Source organism: Schistocerca americana, chromosome 1, assembly GCF_021461395.2.
Source record: "Schistocerca americana isolate TAMUIC-IGC-003095 chromosome 1, iqSchAmer2.1, whole genome shotgun sequence".
Lineage (NCBI taxonomy): Eukaryota > Metazoa > Arthropoda > Insecta > Orthoptera > Acrididae > Schistocerca > Schistocerca americana.
Window position 1 is genome coordinate 987985667 of NC_060119.1, and position 25990 is coordinate 988011656.

The 25990-nt window shown below is 38.4% G+C and overlaps 1 long non-coding RNA gene across 2 annotated transcripts in view; it reads left to right on the forward strand.

Annotated features, from left to right (window-relative positions):
* LOC124615993 overlaps positions 1 to 25990 on the forward strand; it is a 33529-nt gene that overhangs the window by 458 nt on the left and 7081 nt on the right. The window contains exons 2-3 of one of the 2 annotated variants that reach the window (XR_006979835.1): positions 2707 to 2874; positions 9579 to 9760. This is a non-coding gene — a long non-coding RNA (uncharacterized LOC124615993). Of the gene's footprint in view, positions 1 to 2706; positions 2875 to 9578; positions 9903 to 25990 lie in introns of those variants that run through there. The other variant, XR_006979836.1, reaches the window with a different exon arrangement.

Here is a 25990-nt window from a genome sequence, read left to right on the forward strand (position 1 = left end):
TAATAATTTTTTTCTGGGTACTGTAAGATGTAATGTATTATCTACTGAATAGAAAGCAGGAAAAGAAATTACATTTCTTCGACACGAATGTTGCCTGAGACTGCACATTCTTCAATGGATAAAGACGTACAGGGCAAGCGTATGTAACCTTGCGGATTTATGAAGCAAAAAGTATATCTTATCTGAACAGTCTTGATACTCGCCCGAAAAGATAAAACGAAGCCACCGAAAACTTAAATATAGATAAAAATTTGACCCAGTTGCCCCATAAATGATCAACGCCTTAACCATTGTGCCTCAAGAGGTGTAGTCAGGTGTTCTTGGTTTCCATTGGAATAGGCTAGTAGCCGTGGATTACTAGTTTCAGAAAGGTCGTGTTTGAAAAACAAATCACATATCTTGGGAAAACTAAAGCTGTAGAGAGAGAGTAATGTAGGATTAAAGGGAGAAGACGTATCAATTTTGGCAACACATACCAGTATGTAGGAAGCAACATCTGTGCAGTAGAAAGAATTTTGTAGTAATTTACAATGAGTGGGCCAGGACAGCTTGAGTAGCTGGTGCACAGGTGCAGAAGTGTGTTTGTAGTGCACTCTGTAGGCAAGAGTGCCAGGGATCATCCCATTGCTTTTCAGTATGCTCCAAGCTCAGTATATACCATATTGAGTACATTAGTGTCGGCTAACTAACAGACACAAGGTGAAATCTTTGACACTTGAAGCACATTATTTGCAAGCAAATTAGAAAGCTGCCTAAGAATTTGGGTTTTATATACCCCGTGTATATTCACCAAACATATATGGTTGGTTTGTTAAGTTCTATTAAAAAGAAAAAAAAGTTTATTTCAAAATTAACTCATCTCACTTCTCAAGACAATCTCATCTGAGGAATACACACTTGGTCCAGTGATCCTCCAGCTTTTTCATCCCATTGGAAAAATAGGTTCTATTGCACTCGTCAAAATACTTGTTGACTGCAACTATCACTTCCTTATTTGACAAAAATTTCTTCCCAGCAAGCCAAAGTTTCAAGTTAGGGAACAAGAAGTAGTCCCTTGTTCTATGTCTGGTAAACAGGGTGGATGAGGAACCAATTCAAAGCCTAGTTCATGCACTTTCACCACAGTTATCGCTGATGCTAGGGATGGTGCATTATCCTTGTGAAAGAGCACTTCTTTTGAATGACAGCCTTGGTCTTTCTTTCAATCAACACAAGTTTCAAACAGTCCAACAACAAAGCAGAATATGGTCCAGTTATGGTTTTGCGTTTTTTTCCCAAATAATCTGTGAGGATTACTCTTGGGAATCCCAAAAAAACTGTGACCATCACCTTACCAGCTGAAAGAATGGTCTTTGTTGGTGCACTTTCACCAGCCTTTGTCCATTGTTTTGACTCTGGTGTGTAATAATGAATCGAGGTTTCATCAGTAGTCACAAATGGGTGCAAAAAGTCTTGTGGATTGTGATTAAACATTGCCAGACAGTGTGTTCAAAAGTTGTACGGGATGCACTTTTGGTTGACTGTGAACAATCATGCCATCCACCTTATACACAGTTTCTTCATAGGCAATTCTCCATGCAGGATATTATGCACTCGCTCAGTTGAGATGTCTACAGTTTTACCGCTCTTATTAATTCTTATTCGGTTGTCTTGGCTTACCATATCATACATTTTGTCAGTGGTTATCTTTGTGGTGACCTCAGTAGGACAGCTGGAGTGTGCTTCGTCTTTGGTGCTTGCCAAACCATGTTTAAATTCATTAATTAAAAAGTAAATGACTACAAATAACCAAGTAGGTTGTGTAACTACAGCGAAAAAGCTTGTTATAATGTGAAGGACAATCAAACAATTTAAAATCAGAGATGGTAAAACAGTTTATATTAAAACTGAGTTATAGTCCAAATCTGCAATAGCTGTGTATTGTGTCTTGAAAGCAAAAGTAAACGGTCTTGAACGATGGTGCAGAGTCTATGTGAAGTTCATCCAGTTCTGTTTTGATTTGTGCAACAATCCAAACCTTCAAATGAAACTGTTTGGTAACAGCTCAAAGCTCAGTTTTTCCCGTTTTCAATTCCAGCTGACACACTAACCAATTCAGATTGCTGCCAACAATGAACTGTGCACTGTACATATACGATTATTGGGATAATCAAACTTACCAACTGTGAAGGCACAACAAAAATGTTCCATTCTTTCATGGAAATTTACCAGACTTATAAAACCACCCTTGTCTATACCAGACAAGATACCTCTGAGTGAATAGAAATTTAAAAAATAATTTCTGCAGGAAACTATTTGATGAAGATGAGAATTATTTTTCAAAAAGGTCTTAGAGTTGCACAAATAACACATTTGAGAAGTGAGTGTGTTGTGGGAGATGAATTAACCGATTAAGTACCATTTTTTTCTTCAATCTGCATTTATTTTTATGTTGCCTGATTGACATAGGGATGAGGAAAAGGAATATAAAATTAAAAAAAAAAAACAATAACTTTGAAGTAAATAATTTATTTTGATTGATCCTCAAATGGTTATCATGGCACATGCCACTCTCTTTTGATATTTTCTTTTATTTTTTGTGCCAGACAACAAAACAATCAATATGAAGTCCCAGATTTTACACAATGTTTCCTCACAATTTTCCTGCAAATTGCAATTTTCTTTGCTTCCCCAGTGTTGTGTGTTAAATCCTATGTCTGTTTCCAGAAGTCTTGAGTTCAATTGGAACACACGAAAGGGATGATTTTGGGTATGATGGATGTCCTGCCCTTTTCGGATCAGAAGCAGCTGATGACTGAACAACATGTGCCCTTGCCACCATCCTCCAGAATTGAAGCAGTGGAATACTTTCATTCGAAAGGGAGTAGATAACATGTGTGTTGACCAACGCTACATCTAATGCATGGGTGAACAATGGGAAGTACCATTTCTTACTTTGAATTCTCACATGATATTTCTCCACGTTCCAGACCAGTTTGTTGACACCTCCCATATGATTGTTATATTCTGAAATCATTCTTGGCTTTGGAACTTGCACTTTTTTGTTCCCAGCTTTGCTCCATCTCTTTACTTGGCTTACTGGATACACTATCTCATGGTTTGACAAGAGCTTTACACAGTTGTTATCCTTCCACATTACTATCATAACCTCCATATTCTTGTCAAATCTATAGTCATACGCTCCTCTTCGTTTCTTCTTCATGTTGTTCTCAGATCCTACTGAACAGTTATTTATTCACTTCATACAGGCAGTCCCAGATACCCATATTCTCATTTCTGAGAACCATTTTATCAAACGGAAGCTCATGCAAAAGTTATCAAAACATATTTTGTGAAGTTCAGGAGTCTGCAGAAAAGAAATCATATTCAACACTACTGATCCATCAAGTCCAGGAACTGAAACATCATTTGTATCCTTCGATTTTCCTTCATAGACCGACATGTGGTAACAGAAACTGCTTTGAGAACAGCACATGCTCCACTGTTTGAATCCAAATCTCACATTGTTTCCCACAAATAAACTGTTTTAGTTAATGGTGTCCATAATATCATACCATTTGCTCATCAATGCTCAGGCTGTCAGAAAAAATTTGAAATGTCATGAAATTATTATTCAGTAAATCCATCAACGGATGAGTTTTAAAAAGTTTATCCCTTTCACCAGGTAGGATTCTGTTCAGATGTGTGTTGTCATTGAAATGAAGGTGCCACTTTATTTCCAGATACCTGTTGTGTCTCATACACTGTCGTACACACCTTATGTCAGAGTCTTCATCTTCATTCCAGTATAGCTTTCCCTGTGGAAGAGCGTGGTATCCAGTGAAGAGTAGTATGCCTATGAACTTTTTTTTAGGTATCCATAGGATAACTCATAGCTGTGATTATTATTCTGTGTAACATATCGGAAACTTCCACTGACAATCAAGTTCAGTACCTGTTCATCAAAAAATTCTTTGAAGCACTCAAGAGCAGATTTTCCTTTTAATGCTGCTACCAAATTAGATTCTCGCTGTCCAATTTCTGCTGTATCAGGATAGGTTTTAGAGTGCCCCATCTGTTGTCCAGTTAGAATTGACAATAGCTTTCTCCTTATTCTTTCATTGGCCTGCAAGTTCCTCATTTTTCTTTTTTCCATTGGCAAGAATTTCCAAGGAACGTGGCACATCAGATGGACAGTATTTTCAAATATATTTTCATCGATATCTTTGCAGTTAGACATCTCACTTACGCTATCTGGAGGGAGTTCGACAATGTCAATGGTCTCAGTCACATCACCATCATCATCAAAAGAAACCATGAAGTTCAGGTCTTTTACAGTTTCTTCAGTTTCACATGATAGAAAGTGCTTCATAGTGACTCATTGTACCTCAGGAGCAAATAAAAGCAAAATAAAGTTTTACGTGGAAAGTGCCATGAGCCCCAAATGGAGATTGAAGGTTAGGCAGGTGTCATGCAGAAATGAAATAGGTCTTTGAAATAAATGATTGATAAACATCTTCTCAGATCATTACAGAACATGCCCGTGCACAGATATTGGAAGTTATATATAAAAACAAAGATGAGGTGACTTACCGAACGAAAGCGCTGGCAGGTCGATAGACACACAAACAAACACAAACATACACACAAAATTCAAGCTTTCGCAACAAACTGTTGCCTCATCAGGAAAGAGGGAAGGAGAGGGGAAGACGAAAGGAAGTGGGTTTTAAGGGAGAGGGCAAGGAGTCATTCCAATCCCGGGAGCGGAAAGACTTACCTTAGGGGGAAAAAAGGACAGGTATACACTCGCACACACGCACATATCCATCCACACATACAGACACAAGCAGACATATTTAAAGACCAAAGTTATATTGGAAGTTATTTACATAATAACATGACTTACATGGTTTTAAAAATGTGCAACTCTTGTAATACTGAAAAACATAGCTTCTTCACAGAAATAAAAGTGTACAACTCACTCATTTAACAACTGATGAAACTTCAATGCAAGCACTTGACAAAGGTCTGGATAACAATGGGAATTGGTACCATTCGCTGCCAGCATTATTATAATTGCAAAATTTCTATTACAAAGACAAATCCCCAAATGGGAATCATGGAACTTAATGGATTAACTTCCAGTTATATGTCTCTAAGGCTCAGTGTGTGATGTAATGATGTGAAATGCTATAATTTGTTATAAGTGTCAGACTATAAATATATAGCCAGTGTTCACATAAGTCACATCCAATGAAAATCTGTAACACAACCATCTATGTGGCATGCTTATAATTATGTATTATTTATATTTTAGGACAATTAATCTGGAAAAAAATGCACCACATTTAATGAAAGCATGAAAACCATCTGAAGATGAATCATAATGATTTGAAACCGGTAACAGTACCCTTTGAATAAAGGAACTGAAAATAAATTTGTGGCTGGTTGGTGTCTCAACACCATCAACATTTGTCTTCAAGTAACAGCCACGGTCTCCGACCATGTCATCATATTACAAAATTGCATTAATGTTAAAAGCTGTTACAGTTGTAAAAAATATTTATTTCTAAAAAAGAAAAGCACAACCCAGTTCTGGAACATATGTCCCATCTTGAGATGTATATTAAAATGTGAGTCCACAAAGACTGCATAACTGCGATTAAAATATGTTAAAATAATGCATCTGTAGTATATGGCATGCAACAGAAGTTTAACATATTTTATCCTATTTTAACTTGAGTTATACAACCTTTGTGGACTCTATTTTAAGATGCACCTGGAGATGGCACATATGTCCTGAAACTAGTTTGTGCTTTCCCTTTTAGAAAAAAATAATTTTTACAACTGAAGCAGATTTTAACTCTGATGATGAATAACATTTGTGGGATGTCATGTGAAGAGAAGTGTGTGACAAATGTATAGGTATGGGACATATAGGTATGGGATTCTTTTCTGTCACTTATCACTTCTTTCACCTCTGGCAATGATTTGTTGCAGTGGAAACTGTGAAACTGTATCTGAGTAGCTAAGACAGTACACAGGATAAGGGCATATGACTTATAGTAAAGCACTGCATTGTCTCCATCTACAGGGTGATTATAATTGAAGTTAAAGGTTTCAAACTGCTGCACAAATAGCACCACTGGTCAGAATGATGTCAAATTGCAACAGAATATTATTGGAGAAGGGGGGAAAATGTATGGCAGAAGAAAAATAAATAGTTACAAAATATAGCAATAGATGGCACTGTAAGCATCATAATTTAACAGTGGTCAACTACAAATGACAAATGGATCATACAACAATGCCTAAGGTGTACGTTTGACATTAAACAAATTGTAATACTCAGTATGCATAGGTATACAGGTAAGATACTGTTAGTTACATAAGCCCATCTACCAAGGCAAGGTCATATTACATTGGATGGGAAAAATCAGTTTTTAATTGTCCTGAGGCCAAAAACCACATAAAAAGCATCAGTCACATCAGTTTTTAATTGTCCTGAGGCCAAAAACTGCATAAAAAGCATCAATCATATCGGTTTTTAATTGTCCTCAGGCCAAAAACTTCATAACAAGCACCAATCAAAATCAAAGCAGATATTAATTTTCATGTGACTGGTGCAAAGCATGTTCAGTATGCTGTCCACCATTTTCTGCAACAAGTCAAAACTGAGAAACACCATGTTCCACATGCCGCGCGGAGTGGCCGTGCAGTTAGAGGCGCCATATCACTAATTGTGCGGCCCCTCCCGCCGGAGGTTCGAGTCCTCCTTTGGGCTCACAGCATTGTCCTTAGCATCAAGTTAGTTTAAGTAGTGTGTAAGTCTAGGGACCGATGACCTCAGCAGTTTGGTCCCTTAGGAATTCACACATTGTTGAACATTTTTTGAAGATGTTCCACAACTGATCGGAATGTTTCTGGGGTCACATTCAGAGTGTGTTGCGCAATGCGTGCCTTCAATGCAGTTAAGTTTGCAATTGGAACACTGAACACAACATGTTTCAGTTAGCCCCACAGCCAGAAGTCATACGGATTAAGATCAGGTGATCGGCTGTTGGGAAATAGTGGCTGATAATTCTAGCATTTCTGAAATAGTGCTTCAGCAGTTGCTTAACTGGATTTGCAATGTGTGGAGGTGCACTATCTTGCATAAAAATGATCCATCCACACTGTTGGAGAGCTGGAGTGATGTGGTTGTGCAAAAGACACTCATAGCGCTTACCAGTGATGGTACAGGTAACAGGACCAGAAGCACCTGTCTTTTCAAAAAAATATGACCCGCTGATAAATGATGCCGTAAACCCACACCACACAGAGATGTTTTCAGGATGAAGTGGTACTGGTTGATTTGTGTGCGGAATTTCTGTTGCCCATATTCGACAGTTCTGTGTATTGACGTATCCTGTCAGATGGAAGTGGGCTTCTTCTGTCCACAAAATCGTCCACGGCCAATCATTGTCCACTTCCATGTGAGCAAGAAATTCTAAAGCGAAGGTCTCTCGTGCTGGCAGGTCAATAGGAAGCAACTCATGCACATGGGTACTTTTGAATGGATAGCAAAGAAGGATGTTTCATAGGATTTTACGCACCGTACTCATAGGTATGTCCAATGTTAGGGCAATTCTCCATGTGCTACACATTTGCACACCACCACTGATCTCCTCCTGCATTGCCTGTGGCCACTGCTTCCATTGATGTTCAATCAATTCATTTCCTCTCTCTATCAGGTTGCACACCAAAAGAACCTGTCTTTTTGAATTTCCAAATCATTTTCTCCAGACCCACGGCAGTTATCAGACCAAAGCTTTTTTCAAACCCTCCACTGTCTGGAATGCCTGCAGAGTGACGTGTGCACAGTCATCATTCTTATAATACAGCTTTACAAGCAGAGCATGATCCTGCATTAAGACAGTCATGGCGAACATCACAGACGTGAAAGCAGGAAAAGCTGTGTACCCGACATGTTTATACCAGCTTCAATGGGTCATGTGCTTGCCAGGTGTTTTCATTTATGTATTTTGACACATACAACACCATCTACTGATCAGTTTTCACACTATTTTTTTTCTTCTGCCATATGTTTTCCCCCTTCTCCCATAATATTGTGTTGCAATTTGATGTCATTCTGACCAGTGGTGTTATTTCCACAGCGATTTGAAAGTTTAACTTTAATTATAATCACCATGTATATCTACATACATAATCTATAACCCACTGTTAAAAACATGTCAAAGAGTACTTAGCATTGTTAACAAATATTAAGTTTTCTTCCTGCTCCTGTTTTACTGGAATGTGGGAGTGCCTCTGTGCACTCTAGTGTTAATCTAATCTTGTCTTTTCATTCACTACAGGTGTTATACATAGGGGGACTCAAGTGTGTTTCTAGATTCTTCACTTAATACTGGCTCTAGAAGCTTTCTGAGTTTTTTTGATAGGCAATTGATGTCTGTCTTTGTGTTTGCCACATCAGGTTCCTTAGCATTTTTTTAAAACTCTACAGTGTAACTGTTTATGATGTCCTTGTTCATATACATTGCATATTCCCTGTTAGCCCTATTCTGCATGAGGCTCACACTCTTGAGCAATGTACTGGAATGGGGCACATAGGTTTCATTGGAAACTGTCTGCACATTCCCAGTATCATACAAATGAACTGAAGTCTGGCACCTGTTTTACCCATGACAGTGTGTATGTGTTCATTCCACTACACATATGTACGTATTGTAACATCAAGGTATTTGTAAGATATGACTGATACATCAAGGTATTTGAAAGACTTGACTGATTCTAATTGTAATTCAGTAATATTGTTTTCATAGGATTCTACTTTCTGCATTTTGTGAAATGCACAGTTTAACATTTCTGTACATTTGAAGACAGTTACCAATATGTGATCTTGCAGGTTTTCTTGGTGTGGCTGGTTAATAGTGTGCTTCTAGGCATCCTGCAAATTTGTTATTTCCATTTTATGCACAATATTTCAATAACCAACCCAACCATCTTCTTTGGGTGCTGCAAGTTTCACATAGTGTGAGACCAACAATAGTTCATGGCCTGCTTGAGTCCAGGCAGCAAGCAGACAGAGCAGCAAATCTTGCAGCACCTGAAGAAGTCGACTGAGTCGGTCATTGATATGTAAACTGGAAACAATAACTCAACAGAAAACCCAGAATCTCACTATTAATCAAGTTACCAATCTTTGGATCACTTTGAAACCTTATCAAATCTGAATGAATATTAGTGCAGAGTGTTTCAGATAGTATAAGATTATAGAAAACTGCATTTTCTGTAGAAAGTCTGAAGTTACTGTTAATATTGTCTGCTGGATCATTATTATACAACATGAACAACAAGAGTCCCTATACATCTCTCTGAGGGTATGCTTGTAGCTACTTCTTCATCTTTTGATGACTATCCATTCAAGTTAACATACTCTTTCCTCCTTATCAAGGAATCCTCAATCCAGTCACAAAGTCTGTTTGATACCTCATATGATAATATTTCTGTTAATAATGTTCCTTTGATATACAGTCAAACGATTTTTGGAAATCTGTAAGTATTGCATTTTTATGATGGTGTTTTTTGGCTTTCAGGTTGGCATGTGTGAAAATATCGAGTTGGGTCTTGCATGACTGAAGCTTTTGGAATCCATACTGGGTGGCATATAGGAGCTCATTCTCATTGAGATACCTCATTGTGTTTTATCTCAGAATCAAACCAACCTTTGGGTGAAACCAACCTTTCGGTTAATGACAGTTTTACTTTTCTTTAACATGTATGTCTCGTAAAATTATGATATTAGCTTTCGTGCTGCAAAAATGCTGTGTATTTGCTTGCTTCAACATCACATATATACTACATCAATGGATGTCCAAACCAAATGAGCTTCATGGCCCTTTATGATCCACACTTTGATTTACAAGCAATTGTTATTAAGATTTAGTACTGTTTGCAAGATATGTTTGGTAATATATTTTTTTGAAAGATGAGAAAAACCTTTAACAAATTTTGGTGTCACAATGACACGCTAATAGTTCTACTTACAGTACATTCAGTGTGATTGATTTTCATTTGAAGCAAAGCCATATTAGTGTTGTGTACAGTTTATGTTTTTTTATCACTCTACCAGTCTACAGTCTGTGGACACAGTTTCTTCTCCAATCCCATAGAAATTTGGGGTTACTTATTGAGGCAAGATATTGAAAATTGTGAAACGGCAATGTAGCACACTGTGATTTTCAATGGGTATCATCCCTGTTTCCAGTTTTTTAATTATTAAACTTTTAGATTGCTTGGCTAGTCCTTACCTTCAGCAGACAAAATAGTAAGTACTTTTGATAACCACATATAAAACAACAGAAATTATTCCATCTTTTGGAACGATGGGAATGGGATCGGTAATCGGGATATAGAAAACTTAATTCCCATATATGTCGTAGCTCGTATGTATTTACACTTGACACTGCGTCCATACAGAATGAAGTATATGACTTGACTTGACTGATTCTAATTGTAATTCAGTAATATTGTTTTCATAGGATTCTACTTTCTGCATTTTGTGAAATGCACAGTTTAACATTTCTGTACATTTGAAGACAGTTACCAATATTAGTTCTGTCAGAAGTGGTTACCATTTTATCTCTTAAAGGCCAGCCATTTAGTCTCCATATAACCATATGGTTTTCTCAAATGAATTTCCCATTTGATATAATTATGAAGTTGTCAATTTAATGCCATAGATTTGTGACATAGCAAGTTGAAACTATTCCATCTCTTACGACTTCAACTCCTGTTAATACCTATTGTTTTTCTTTTTCCCTTTGCTTATTTCTCAAATCTTGTACATTTTCTAAGCAGCACACATATGGGAGTTATTTCAATATTTCAAAACATTAACTACACTATTTCCCATGTAGATTCATTATTCGGGGTAATAATTTTGATGTGCTGGTTCTACTGCTGCACATTTTCCTGCGAAATAATTTAATTAAAAGCTATACTTCATTGAAAATCCTAGCTTATTATGTATTAAAAAAAAATTTGTGAACTAATTAGTATTTCTGGGCGTAGTGACACCACCAGTTATAAACACTGGCTGTTCAACTTTCAAATAATGTACTTCAGATTCTGTGAAACTAATTAATGAGATAATTAATATTCAGTTTCAGAAATAGCAACAGTTTCCGTTATAGATTATATGATTGTTAAATTCCGACCTTTGCCATTACATTTTTGGAAACCTTAATTTTATGCACATGATTACATATTTTATTAATTGATTAAGTCATTAATTAATATTTCTGCACAATTTTCAATATGACATTTGTACTCATAAGTTGGGTTTCCTTACATGGATGCATAAAATGATTCCATAAGCTTTTTGAAATTCCTAAACCACCACATTTTACAGAAATTTTTATCAATATGTATAGTCCACCCAAAATAGCAAAATCTAACATAGTCATTTTTCAGATGATTGTGTAGTTTGTGAAATAACAATTTGTTCATATGCTCATCTGTAACTAGTCAGATGTCATTCAAACTTGGCAGTCTGCGCCAAGTCCCTGTTGAGTTAACAACTTTGTTGAGTTCTGTCTCCAATGTTTGCTCATTCAGTAGGTATGCAGAATTTGTTCACAAGAATATTGTAGTGGAACATGACATTTTGTTAGGAAATGCCATGGTGTGCTCTTCACATGAATGTAGAGAGAAAAACTATTCTTTTAATATAATTGAACTAGACTGGAGTGAAACACGGTCACCAGACTTCTGTTTATGCAGAGCCAAGAATATATGCAGGAGGTGCACCTCCCATGGGCATTAGTGATGAACAGAAGTCGTCAATTGCTGTGGTGGACCTGTTATTCCATGCAGCTGCTGAGGGAAGGTGTTATGATAGACTGCCAAGGAATAACCAAAGAGCGTGCATTAGCAATGAACATTATGTAAAATGTGATTCACTTACTCTATTATATACAGACCACACAGCAGGAGGAGCCTGGTGCTCATTGTAAAGTACTTTGAATTAATGGTGAATTTGACAGTATGTAGTTGAAATGATGGAGCTCTGATTATGAATGCTTTACATTTTCTGAGGAGAGAAATGAGCTCTTTTTCCTGCTAATTCCTGAAATCTGTGGGGAAGAGGATCTGAGCATGGTGAAGAAGATTATTGGCTGGGACTGAGTAGCAAGACCAGCTGTACAAGATAAAGTTATAGACAACCACAGTATCCAGAAGATATTACGAGGGTTGTTTGGGAAGTTCTTGGAACAGAATAGAAAAAAAGTACTTGCATCACTGAAACCTTTTTTATTTTTCAATGTAGTCTCCTTGTAGATTAATGCACTTGGTCGAACGATGTTCCAGTGCCTTGATCCCATCTCGAAAATGGGTTTCCTCCAGGCCTGCAAAATAGTTGTCAACTCTGGCTATGACTTCTTCGTTTGAAGTGAATCTTCGTCCACCAAGAAAAAGTTTCAGTTTTGGGAAGAGATGGAAGTCTGACAGAGCCGTATCAGGTGAATAAGGTGGGTGTGGCAACAATCCGTACCTTAATTCGTGTAATTTTGCAATGGCGACGGCACGTGTGACAGCACATGTCAAGAGTCGTAGCACCCATCTTGCATATAATTTTTTCATTGCTAATTCTTCAGTTAAAATGTGATATACCCTTTCAGATGACACCTGGCAAGTGTGTGCAATTTCATGCACTTTAAATTGGCGATCCTCCATGACCGTTTTGTGCACTTTTGCAATGATTTCTGGGGTAGTGACACATCTTGGCCGACAACTCCACAGATCATCATCTAAGCTCTCCTTACCAAATTTAAATTCATTTGTCCACTTGGCAACAGTTGAATATGAAGGAGCAGAGCCCCCTAGTGTATTCTGGAAATTGGCACGAATGTCCTTTGCTTTCGTATCTTTCTTTACTAAGTACTTAATCACTGACATCTCGTTGAACTGGTGTACTGCCGGTGATCTGCATTTTTCCAACACAATATTTCGATGTTGTATCTCGGCAAGGAGGTATGACGTCGAAATATTGTGTTAGAAAAATGCAGACCACCGGGAGTACATGAGATTCAATGAGATGTCACAAAATCACCAGGAAAGTCTAAGAAATTACTTAATCATTGCTCAAATCTCGATTTTATCCATCTTCGCAAATCACTACACGGGAACAACAACAGAGCCACGTCACCACCACAACTCTCTTTCGAGAGTACATGTGTTTAAGGGCAACAGCCAAATGAATATCACGTGAATAATTCGTAGCGCTGGTACTGACCTCTCGCGGTTATTCTGAGAACTTTTCAAACCACTCTTGTAGCAAGCAACTTGAATCTACAAAAGTCCTAAGCTATTTCAGGAGGACATATGTAACTGGTAGGTTTGATGTCTTCCTGTGAGCGCTTGGCACACAACATATGATTACCATTAAAGCCAGGACTGAGTGAAGGCAAGAAAAAGAGACATCAAGATGGATATTTGGAAAAAATAGTGAGAAATATTAAAGAAATATGTGTTGCCAGGGGCAACAACAGCAAATGGTTATGTAACAATAAGGCTTGTAGGAGAACATGCATTATCAGTGCCACTAAAGAAATTGTTAAAATATGAAAGAAGAAGATATCTGCCAAGGTTTTTGTAAGAAAAGGAAGAAACCTCACAAAAGCAAATGTTCCGCCGCTACAATGTTGTGCGTGTGTGAGAAAATATGAGTACAAGGCACTTACATAAGTTTTGCATTACAGAGGGGAAACAAAAGCGAACAATACATAGTGTGGTTGACTACAATAACTGGGACCACTGCTACACTATTATGAATGTGTGAGAAAATACAAATTAGAAGGGTGTGGAAGAATTTTGGCAATTTTGTAGCAGCCAATGCACATCACATTGCTGATCCACAAGACATTGTTTACAGTGCTGGACAGTCATGTGACATTGTGTAATCATTGGCAGCCCAGCAGCAGCATGGTGCAAATGTTCAACACAACACAGCCCCAAAGCTGTCACAGTTCATCCCAAGCATGCTGTTTCATCAGCGGGTGAGCTGTTGTTATTACAGTTTAAATCATTTTTTATTTGTGATGTGGTAAAAAGAAACTAGAGTAACTAGCTAGTAAGTAAATTCCAGAAAAGGAGAGAGGCAAACTTTTGTCAAATTACAAGGTCTGTCAATGGCAAGAATAAACAACATAACAGTAGGTCAAGAAATGATAAACCCAAGAAATTTGTTAACAAAGGAATAAACAGAAGTGGTGGGAAACGGAGAACGTCCTGTAGAGGGGGCCGGGATTTGGGGTGTGTCGATGTAAAATCAAGCCCATATGTCGGCAAGCTCATAGCGTTTACACATACACAACCTGTGAAGGAATGGTTATTAAAGGAAGAAGAGCAGAATAAGACTAATGAGAATAGTAAACCTATACTAATAGAAGACATAAATAATCATAAAATTCATCTACATCTATGAGGATACTCTGAAAATCACATTTAAATGCCTGGAACAGGGTCCATTGAACAACCTTCACAATTCTCTATTATTCCACTCTTGTATAGAGTGCAGAAAGAATGAACATCTGTGTCTTTTTGTGCAACCTCTGATTTCCCTTATTTCATCATGGTGATCATTTCTCCCTACGTAGGTCGGCGTCAACAAAATATTTTTGCATTCAAAGGAGAAAGTTGGTGATTGGAATTTCGTCAGAAGATTCCTCCACAGTGAAAAATGCCTTTCTTTAATGATGTCCATCCAAAATCCTGTATCATTTCAGTGACACTCTCTCCCTTATTTCGCAATAATACAAAAAGTGCTGCCCTTCTTTGAACTTTTTCAATTTACTCCATCAATCCTATCTAGCAAGGATCCCACACTGTGCAGCAGTATTCTAAAAGAGGACAGACAAAATAAAACACCTGACCACACAAAAAAGTAAGTAAAAATGAATATAGGTGCAAAATGTTGCGAAAAACTAAATTACATTTAGGTTAATGCCTAACAATATATCTCATCAACATTGTTTGGTTGCAGATGACAAGCAAACTGTAATAAGTAATAGACAAGTCGTCGTGAAAAACCATGCAAACCGAGTGTAAAGTATTAACAGGAAGAAATGAATTGTTTGTTTGAACTAAATATCCACATATTTTTGTAATCGAGTAGTAAAAATGTTCACATTGCAGACTAAATATACCTGAAGCCCACTGATGATGGCACAGGGGTGCTGAAACATGTTTGTGAACTTAAAAAAATGGTGTTTTGCATATCTGCCGGACCTTACACCCAACTCTTCTAGGTAGTTTGTAATGTTCAAACACAATATATGCTCCAGAATCCTAATGCATATCAACGTTAATGATATGGGACTGTAATTTAAGAGAAGCTTTTATTAAGTGATTTAAGTTGCTTCACTACTCCGAGGTTATCTAGTTCTATGTTACTCATGTTTGTAGCTGTTCTTGATTCGAATTCTGGAATATTTACTTTGTTTTCTTTGGTGAAGGAATTTTGGAAGGCTGTGTTTAGTAACTTTGCTTTGGCAGCACTTTCTTCAATACTGTCTCCATTGCTATCACGCAGAGAAGGCATTGATTGTGTCTTGCCACTAACATACTTCACATACAACCAGAATCTCTTTAGATTTCCTGCCAGGTTTTGAGACAAAGTTTCATTGTGGAAACTATTATAAGCATCTTGCATTGAAGTCTGCTCTAAATATTAAGCTTCTGTAAAAGATTGCCAATCTTGGAGATTTTGTGATTTTTTTAAAATTTGGCATGTTTTTTCTGTTGTTTCTGCAACAGTATTCTGACCAGTTTTGTGTACCGCGGGGTGTTAATTTATTTGGTATAAATCTCTCAATTGCTGCTGATACTATTTCTTTGAATTCAAGCCACATCTGGTCTACATTTACATTGTTAATTTGGGAGGAATGGAGATTGTCTCTCAGGAAGGTGTCAAGTGAATTTTTATCTGCTTTTTAGAATAGGTATATTTGTTGTTTATTTTTGGAGGATTTGGGGGTTACAATATTCAGACTTGCTATGACAACCCTGTGTTCACTAATTCCTCTATCCGTTTTGATGCTCGTTATTAACTCAGGATTATTTGTTGCTAAGAGGTCAAGTGGGTTTTCACAACTGTTTACTATTCACGTGGGCTCATGAAGTAACTGCTCAAAATAATTTTCAGAGAATGTATTTAGAACAATTTTGGATTATGTTTTATGCATAACTCTAGATTTAAACATGTATTTTTGTCAACATATTGAGCGTAAATTAAAGTCCCACCAACTATAATTTTATGAGTTGGGTATGTGTTTGAAATGAAACTCAAGTTTTCTTTGAACCTTTCAGCAGTTGTATCATCTGAATTGGGAGGTCAGTAAAAGGATTCAATTATTATTTTATTCCAGTTGCCAAGAATGACCTCTGCTCGTACTAATTCACAGGAACTATCTACTTCAATTTCACGACAAGATAAACTACTTCTAACAGCAACAAACACACCACCATCAACTGTGTTTAGCCTATCCTTTTGGAACACCATTAGGTTCTTCACCAAAAATTTGACTGAACTTATCTCCAGCATTAGCCAGCTTTAGGTGCCTATAACAATTTGAGCATCAGTGCTTTCTATTAGCACTTGGAGCTCTGGTACTTTCCCTACATAGCTATGACAATTTACAACTGTTATGCTGATGGTTCCTGTATCTACATTATTCCTGAGTTTGGCCTGCACCCTTTGTGGCTGAAGCCCTGTTTGTGTTTTCCTATGACCCGCTAACCTCAAAAGCCACCCAGTCCAAGCCACACAGCCCCTGCTACCTGCGTAGCCACCTCCTGTGTGTCGTGGGCTCCTGGCCTTTTCAGCGGAACCTGAAACCCAACCACCCTATGGCGTAAGTCAAGGAATCTATAGCCTACATGGTCACAGAACTGTCTGAGCCTCTGATTCAGACCCTCCACTTGGCTCTGTACCAGAGGTCCGCAGTTGGTCCTGTCAACTATGCTGCTAATGGTCAGCTCTGCTTTCCTCTTGCAAGCAAGACTGGCAGCCTTTACCTCTTCTGTTAGCTGCTTGAAACCAGAGAGAATCTCTTCCAATCCAAAGTGACACACATTATTGGTACCAATGTGAGTCACCACCTCCAGTTGGCTGCACTCTGTGCTCTTCATGACATCCGGAAGGACCCATTCCATGTCTGGAATGACTCCATCTGGTATGCGCATGGAGTGCACATTGGCTTTCTTCCCCTTCTTGGCGACCATGTACCTAAGTGGCCACATAACATACCTAACATTGGAGCTCTCAATTATCAATAATCCCACACTTTGTGATTGCCCGGACCTTGCAGGCTGAGAGGTTTCCTCTGAAACAGGACAGGTGACTGCATGTGGTGTGACAGTGTTAGCCACAGTCAGAACCTGGAACCTGTTTGACTAACTGGGGAGGCCTTAAGTGCAGCCCCCTGGGAAGTCTTTCACCACCTTCCATGCCACCTCCCTCTCAACCACAGGGAATGGGCCAGTCTCAGTGTGAGCAGTAACTGGGCTGGCCACCGGTGAGGACCGATCGGAGGACTCGGATGTGCTGGACGTCTGTTGGATCCCTACGGCCAGCCCACAACAGTGGTGCCCATCCACTGCAGCTTCAAGCTGTGTAACTAAAGCCATCAGAACCTGGAACTGAGAGCAAAGTGTCACAAACTTGGCTCACATTCGCACACAGCAATCGCAATCCCTATCCGTACTAAGGACCCATGTCTACATAGATTCAGGCAGCGAAATTTCACATGTGTCGGGATCTTTGCTAGAGATTTCAAAACAAAGAGCGATGTATTCCACACTTCCAGTGACTAGAATGTTGTTGTTGGCATTACTTGAACAAAAGTTTACTTTCTGATTCATACCAAACTGTACATACAATTGCTACTTGGTATTAATTGGCTTCTAGCATATAGAGTAATACTAGACTTTGCCACAAAAAAGTTAAGATGTAAATATAATAATGATAACCATATAATACCATTTAAGAACCAGAACTTGGTGTGCAGGAAGAATTACGAGATACGTTTAATCGCCACTTTGAAAACAACAAATTCAGAGAATCAGGGTAGTTCCCAAGATGTTGCTGTTGTTGTTGTTGTTGTTGTTGCTGTCTTCAGTCCTGAGACTGGTTTGATGCAGCTCTCCATGCTACTCTATCCTGTGCAAGCTTCTTCATCTCCCAGTACTTACTGCAACCTACATCCTTCTGAATCTGCTTAGTGTATTCATCTCTTGGTCTCCCTCTATTATTTTTACCCTCCACGCTGCCCGCCAATGCTAAATTTGTGATCCCTTGATGCCTCAGAACATGTCCTACCAACCGGTCCCTTCTTCTTGTCAAGTTGTGCCACAAACTGCTCTTCTCCCCAATTCTATTCAATACCTCCTCATTAGTTATGTGATCTACCCATCTAATCTTCAGCATTCTTCTGTAGCACCACATTTCAAAAGCTTCTATTCTCTTCTTGTCCAAACTATTTATCGTCCATGTTTCACTTCCATACGTGGCTACACTCCATACAAATACTTTCAGAAACAACTTCCTGACACTTAAATCTATACTCGATGTTAACAAATTTCTCTTCTTCAGAAACGCTTTCCTTGCCATTTCCAGTCTACATTTTATATCCTCTCTACTTCAGTCATCATCAGTTATTTTGCTCCCCAAATAGTAAAACTCCTTTACTACTTTAAGTGTCTCATTTCCTAATATAGTTCCCTCAGCATCACCCGACTTAATTCGACTAAATTCTATTATCCTCGTTTTGCTTTTGTTGATGTTCATGTTATATCCTCCTTTCAAGACACTGTCCATTCCGTTCCACTGCTCTTCCAAGTCCTTTGCTGTCTCTGACAGAATTACAATGTCATCGGCGAACCTCAACATTTTTATTTCTTCTCTATGGACTTTAATACCTACTCCGAATTTTTCTTTTGTTTCCTTTACTGCTTGCCCAATATACAGATTGAATAACATCGGGGACAGGCTACAACCCTGTCTCACTCCCTTCCCAACCGCTGCTCACTTTTCATGCCCCTCGACTCTTATAACTGCCATCTGGTTTCTGTACAAATTGTAAATAGCCTTTTGCTCCCTGTATTTTACCCCTGCCACCTTTAGAATTTGAAAGAGAGTATTCCAGTCAACATTGTCGAAAGCTTTCTCTAAGTCTACAAATGCTAGAAATGTAGGTTTGCCTTTTCTTAATCTATTTTCTAAGATAAGTCGTTGGGTCAGTATTGCCTCACGTGTTCCCATATTTCTGTGGAATCCAAACTGATCTTCACCGAGGTCGGCTTCTACCAGTTTTTCCATTCGTCTGTAAAGAATTCACGTTAGTATTTTGCAGCTGTGACTTATTAAACTGATAGTTTGGTAATTTTCACATCTTTCAACACCTGCTTTCTTTGGGATTGTAATTATTATATTCTTCTTGATGTCTGATGGTATTTCGCCTGTCTCATACATAGTACTCACCAGATGGTAGAGTTTTGTCAGGACTGGCTCTCCCAAAGCCGTCAGTGGTTCCAATGGAATGTTATTTACTCCCGGTGCCTTGTTTCGACTCAGGTCTTTCAGTGCTCTGTCAAACCCTTCACGCAGTATCGTATCTCCCATTTCATCTTCATCTACATCCTCTTCCATTTCCATAATATTGTCCTCAAGAACATCGCCCTTGTATAGACCCTCTATATACTCCTTCCACCTTTCTGCTTTCCCTTCTTTGCTTAGAACTGGGTTTCCATCTGAGCTCTTGATATTCATACAAGTGGCTCTCTTTTCTCCGAAGGTCTCTTTAATTTTCCTGTAGGCTCCCAAGTATATTGCAGACATATTCAAATGGAAGCTTATGAATAGATTTGTTAACTAATTCTCAGAAAGAATAGTTGTATAAGATACTGATACAATATGAAAAAGTATTTTCAGATAAACCAGGAATACTGAGAGACTACACAGTAGTTATAAGATAAAGGACAAGGCATCCTTCTTTCGCAAAACATATCCAGCACCTTTGAGTACATGACCAGCAGTACAAGAAGAGAGAGATAAAATGATTGAAAATAATATTATGAAATATAGCCTTAGTGTTTAAAATAATCTATTGGTGGTGGTTCATAAAGCTACAGGAGGAGTTCATTCAGTGCTTGATACTCGAACACTAAAGAAACATATGAAACAGAAAGAGACTGAATGGTTAGTACTGACAAAATTTTAACAAAATCCAAACAATAGAGATATTTTAGTTCAGTGGACCTGACTGTGGTGTATGGCAGGCAAAACCTGATGAAGCTTCTATGAAGTTTATAGCCTTTTTGTATGAAGGTAAGTCCTACCAGTTTAAGGTTTTGCCATTTGGTTTGGACATTCCAGTAACAGTATTCATTAGAACTTTAGACATGGTGTTAAGAGAGGAACTCTTACAAGCTCTAAACATTTATGTGGAATAAATACTGTTGATATCCAGAACTTGGGAGGAGCATTGCACTCTGTTTACAACAATTTTGGACAGATTTTACACAAAAGGCATTACAATTAAGTTATATAAATCACATTTCAGCAGAGGGGAGTTAAATTTTTTACAACATTTGGTAGGGGTAAATGGAATACAAGCTGATCCAGAGTGGAGTCATGCAATCTAAGATTGTCCAGAACCCCATAATGTAATACAATTAAAATCATTCCTTGGATTAGTAGGGTTTTTCCCACCATTATATTCATGACCCATGTTTGTTAAGGATTCTTAAGTAAAGATAAAAATAAGTTTGAAGAGATGTGGAATCAGAAGCTTTTAGCAACATTAAATTAGCATTAGTGGATGCATCTGTTGTGAAACATCCATGTACCAATTAACCATTTAAATTTAGTACTGATCCTTTGGAATATGGAGAGGTTTGTGAACTGTTTCAAGGTGAATGGGATCGTACTACAGGAGACAGTAGCATTTGGCAGTAGAGCTTTGACCAAACATGAGTTGAATTATACAGCAACAGAGAAAGTTATTACCCATCGTCTGAAGCACACAAAAGTTTCAGACTTTGATATGGGATACCAAAATAGTGGTGTATACTGATTATAAAGCTCTAGCATTTCTCATGATATGGTGGGTTTTATTCTTACAAGAGTACCAGATTGAAATCAATTGCATAAATGGTTCACAAAATGTGGTTCCTGATGCCCTATCACATCTTCCATTGGGAATGAATGATATGGTAAGGATGGAAGGTCCTGGAGTAACTTACAGTACAGTTTTTTAAATTAAGTTACACTAAATTGAAGTATGGAATTTAGCGATATGCATAAAGAAGAATGTAGCTGACACTCCATATTTTAATGATAAGTGGTCCACAGCTAAACAAGATTTAACCTCAGACGGTATAATGTCAGAGTTGATGTTTCATAAAGATGTGTGATTTTGTAAAATGAAGAGAGTAAAGTTCAAATGAAACTATGTATACCTGTCAAACTAGAGTTAGACTTCATTATATTTATTCACAAAGCATATGGACACTTTGGAGAATGGAAGTGCATAAAGCATATGGTCAAATTGTATTGTTTTAAGAACTTAAGTAGAAAAGTATTATCAGTAATAAGAACCTGTGAAGTATGCCTAAAGGTGAAGTAAGACAATATCCTACAATGCCTAAGGGACTTCATGACTTTCTGAAGTGGATTTTTTCGGTCAACTTGCAGCAGACATGGATGGAGTAACATATATATTTGGCTAGTAGAGTGCTGGTCCAAATATCTTAAGCTCTATCGTATCAAATGTGCATGTGCTGAATCAGTAATTCGCTGTGTGAAGGAGTATTTCATAGATGTGGGAAAACCATGCAGATTGTTGAATGACAATAGTCCACAATTTATCAGTCAGGCATTTAAAGAATTTTTAGCCTGGCAACAAATAAAACATATAGCTATTTCCAAATGTCACCTGCAAGTAATCTCTGTGAATGAACGATGAAGAAGCTTTCGCATCTTTGCGGGCATATTGTTCTAGAAAACATACATCTTGGGCACAATTAATTTCTGAATTTCATGTACTGATAAATGAATTACTACACATGACAAGGATTATTACATGCGAAGGTAATGAATAAACCTTTCATAGGAGAACCATTGTTAAACATATTTAATTGGCCCAAAAGGGAAGAATTAACTATTGATGAACCATAGAGACAAGTAGAAGATAACCTACAATATAATATGCAGCAACACACATGGCAACAGAACAATACTGCCCAGGTACCAGAATTCAGAATTGGCGATTTGTTTTTAATATGTGATCATCATTTAAGTTCTAATGTGTAAAGAGAGACAAGTAAATTTCTTTCCTAAATACATGGAATCATATTGAGTACATGGTATACAACATCCTACAGCATCGTTCTAAAGCATCTTTCTCAGTAGAGCCATAAAATGGTAAAGAAAAGGACTTATATAATGTAGAAATGGTGAAATGATTTCAGCCCAGAGTGTAACTAGCTGATCTACATTAATATGACATCATTATAACTAATGTTAAATGTTATCTGTTTAGAATAAGTACATATAAATCAATCAAAATAAAAATAATCACCAAGAACTTTTCCTTGTGGCAAAAAAAAAAAAAAAAGAAAAAAGAAAAAAGAAAAAAAAAAACCAGATGACATGGCATAAAGGACCCAAAGATTAATGATCACACACACACACACACACACACACACATACATCGGTAACCAGGAGGATCAAAGGACATCAGGAAATATATTAGCCTGATATGTTTTTTGGAAGGTGGACTGCAGTACCATAATATTCTTTTCTTATAAAACAATAGATGACTAGCTAACACTGAAGAAGTACATGATTACAGGTAAAAAGGGGATTTGATAGAAATGGATAGAAGTATACATAAAATACCAGGAGGTGGCCTGAACAAAGTAGACTGAAAAGCGATCAGAGAGTCAGAAATGTCTCATTGACAATATATTTGAAGGAAGCTTGAACAGTACTGAGTCTTGAAGGGAAACAGTGCTTGAGGTACTCCTTATTAGGGTAATGGAGAGATATGGTGTACCTTGTTATGTTAGGGTATGGAGTTGTGTTGGGTGAGTTACTCCTCATAGATGGGATCTTATACCAGGTTCGGGTGGACCCGTAGGAGGGATGGCCCCAACCATGTTTTTGTTGATGAGTGGAGGAGGTAGAGGGGTACATCACACCATATTTTGAGTAAATAGGGGAAACGGGTTCCTGGGAAGATGGAGAAAAGAATTAATTTAGAGGAAATGAAAGGGCAAATGCCTAAAATATGGTGAAATTTCTTCCAGACTAAAGGAATGAGAAAGAAAAATAATAATTTATGTGACTTTCCTGTTCTCAGCTTCATTAGTGGGGTGCTATCATGTTCTGATGTTTTATCCTTATATTAAGTTACTAAAAGCTAGTCTTTAAAGAAGTACTAAGGCACAAGCACATTCCTGAGTTCTAGAGATATACAGCACGGTCCATTGATCGTGACCGCGCCAAATATCTCACGAAATAAGCGTCAAACGAAAAAACTACAGAGAACAAAACTTGTCTAGCTTGAAGGGGGAAACCAGATGGCAGTATGGTTGGCCCACTAGATAGCACTGCTGTAGGTCAAACGGATATCAACTGCATTTTTTTAAATAGGAACCCCGATTTTTTATTACATATTTGTGTAGTACGTAAAGAAATAGGAATGTTTTAGTTTGACCCCTTTTTTCACTTTGTGATAGATGGTGCTGTAATAGTCACAAACATATGGCTCACAATTTTAGACAAAAAGTTGGTAACAGGTAGGTTTTTTAAATTAAAATACAGAACGTAGGTAGATTTGAACATTTTATTTTGGTTGTTCCAATGTGATACATGTACCTTTGTGAACTTATCATTTCTGAGAACGCATGGTGTTACAACGTGATTACCTGTAAATACCACATTCATGCAATAAATGCTCAAAATGATGTCCGTCAACCTTAATCCATTTGGCAGTACATGTAACGAAATTCCTCTCAACAGCGAGTAGCTCGCCTTCCGTAATGTTCGCACATGCATTGACAATGCACTGACGCATGTTGTCAGGCATTGTCGGTGGATCATGACAGCAAGTATCCTTCAACTTTCCCCACAAAAAGAAATTCTGGGACGTCAGATCCGGTGAACGTGCTTCGACAACCAATCCACCTGTCATGAAATATGCTATTCAGTACCCCTTCAACCGCATACAAGCTATGTGCCGGAAATCCATGATGTTGGAAGTACATTGCCATTCTGTCATGCAGTGAAACAGCTTGTAGTAACATCAGTAGAACATTATGTAGGAAATCAACATATATTGCATCATTTAGATTGCCATCAATAAAAAGGGAGCCAATTATCCTTCCTCCTTTAATGCCACACCATACATTAACCCGCCAAGGTCGCTGATGTTCCACTTGTTGCAGCCATAATGGATTTTCCGGTTTACGTTACCACTGTTGGTGAATGACGCTTCGTCGCTAAATAGAATGTGTGCAAGAACTCTGTCATCGTCCCGTAATTTCTCTTGTGCCCAGTAGCAGAACTGTACACGATGTTCAAAGTCATCACCATGCGATTCCTGGTGCATTGAAATAGGGTACGGGTGCAATCAATGTTGATGTAGCAAACACCGATGTTTCTGAGATTCCGATTCTCGTACAATTTGTCTGCTACTGATGTGCAGATTAGTTGTGACAGCAGCTAAAACACCTACTTGGGCATCATCATTTGCTGCAGGATATGGTTGATGTTTCACATGTGGCTGAACACTTCCTGTTTCCTTAAATAACGTAACTATCCAGTGAACGGTCCGGACCCTTGTATGATGTCATCCACGATACAGAGCAGCATACATAGGACACGCCCATTGGGCATTTTGATCGCAATAGCCATACATCAACACGATATCAACCTTTTCTGCAATTGGTAAATGGTCCATTTTAACACGGGTAATGTATCATGAAGCAAATACCGTCCGCACTGGCGGAATGTTATGTGATACAACATACTTATATGTTTGTGGCTATTACAGCGCCATCTACCACAAAGCAAAAAAAGTGATCCAACTAAAACATTCAAATTGCCTTACGTACTACATGAATATGTAATAAAAAATGGGGGTTCCTGTTTTAAAAAAATGCAGTTGATATCCGTTTGACCTATGGCAACGCCATCTAGCGGGCCAACCGTAGTGCCATCTGGTTTCTCCCTTCAAGCTAGATGAGTTTTGTTCTTTGTAGTTTTTTTGTTTGATACTTATTTCATGAGATATTTGGCGCGGTCACTATCAATGGACCACCCTGTATAATAAGGTGAAAACACTATGTATTTACATCTTGGGTTGTCGGGTGTTCTGCCGGATATCAGCGTCGTACTTGCACGATATTTCGGTCACGTAGCTCGAGACCTTCATCAGGTGCGACCTGAGACTGCTCCTCGAGTGGACCTGGTCCAGTATTTATGCCTATGGACTTCCCCCTCCACCAACGGCTGCAGGCGCTTCCTCTGTGGTCCGCGCCCATTCCCTGTGACCTGCTGGAGCGTTGCTGCTCCGTTTTCCGTCCGCTGCGGTTCTAGGTGTTCCCTCTGTGGTCCGCGCCCACCAAACCCGCTCCTGGGGGTTTCATCTACGGTCTGGGGTACCAGGCGTTCCCCCTGCGGTCCGCGCCCGCTCACCACGACCTGTTGGAGCGTTGCCGCTCCGTTTTTCATCTGCTGCGGCTCTGGATGTTCCCTCTGCGGTCCGCGCCCACCAGTCCCACTTCTGGGTGTTCCATCTTCGGTCTGGTGCTCCTGGCAGTCCGTCAGGGGCTCGTTTACCATCTCCATGTCTCTGGTTCTTCTGTTTGTGTAGTGTTGCAGCTGGCCCCGTTGTTCCTTTAACAATTCCAGAGCCGGATCCCAGGCTCTGCTTAGCTG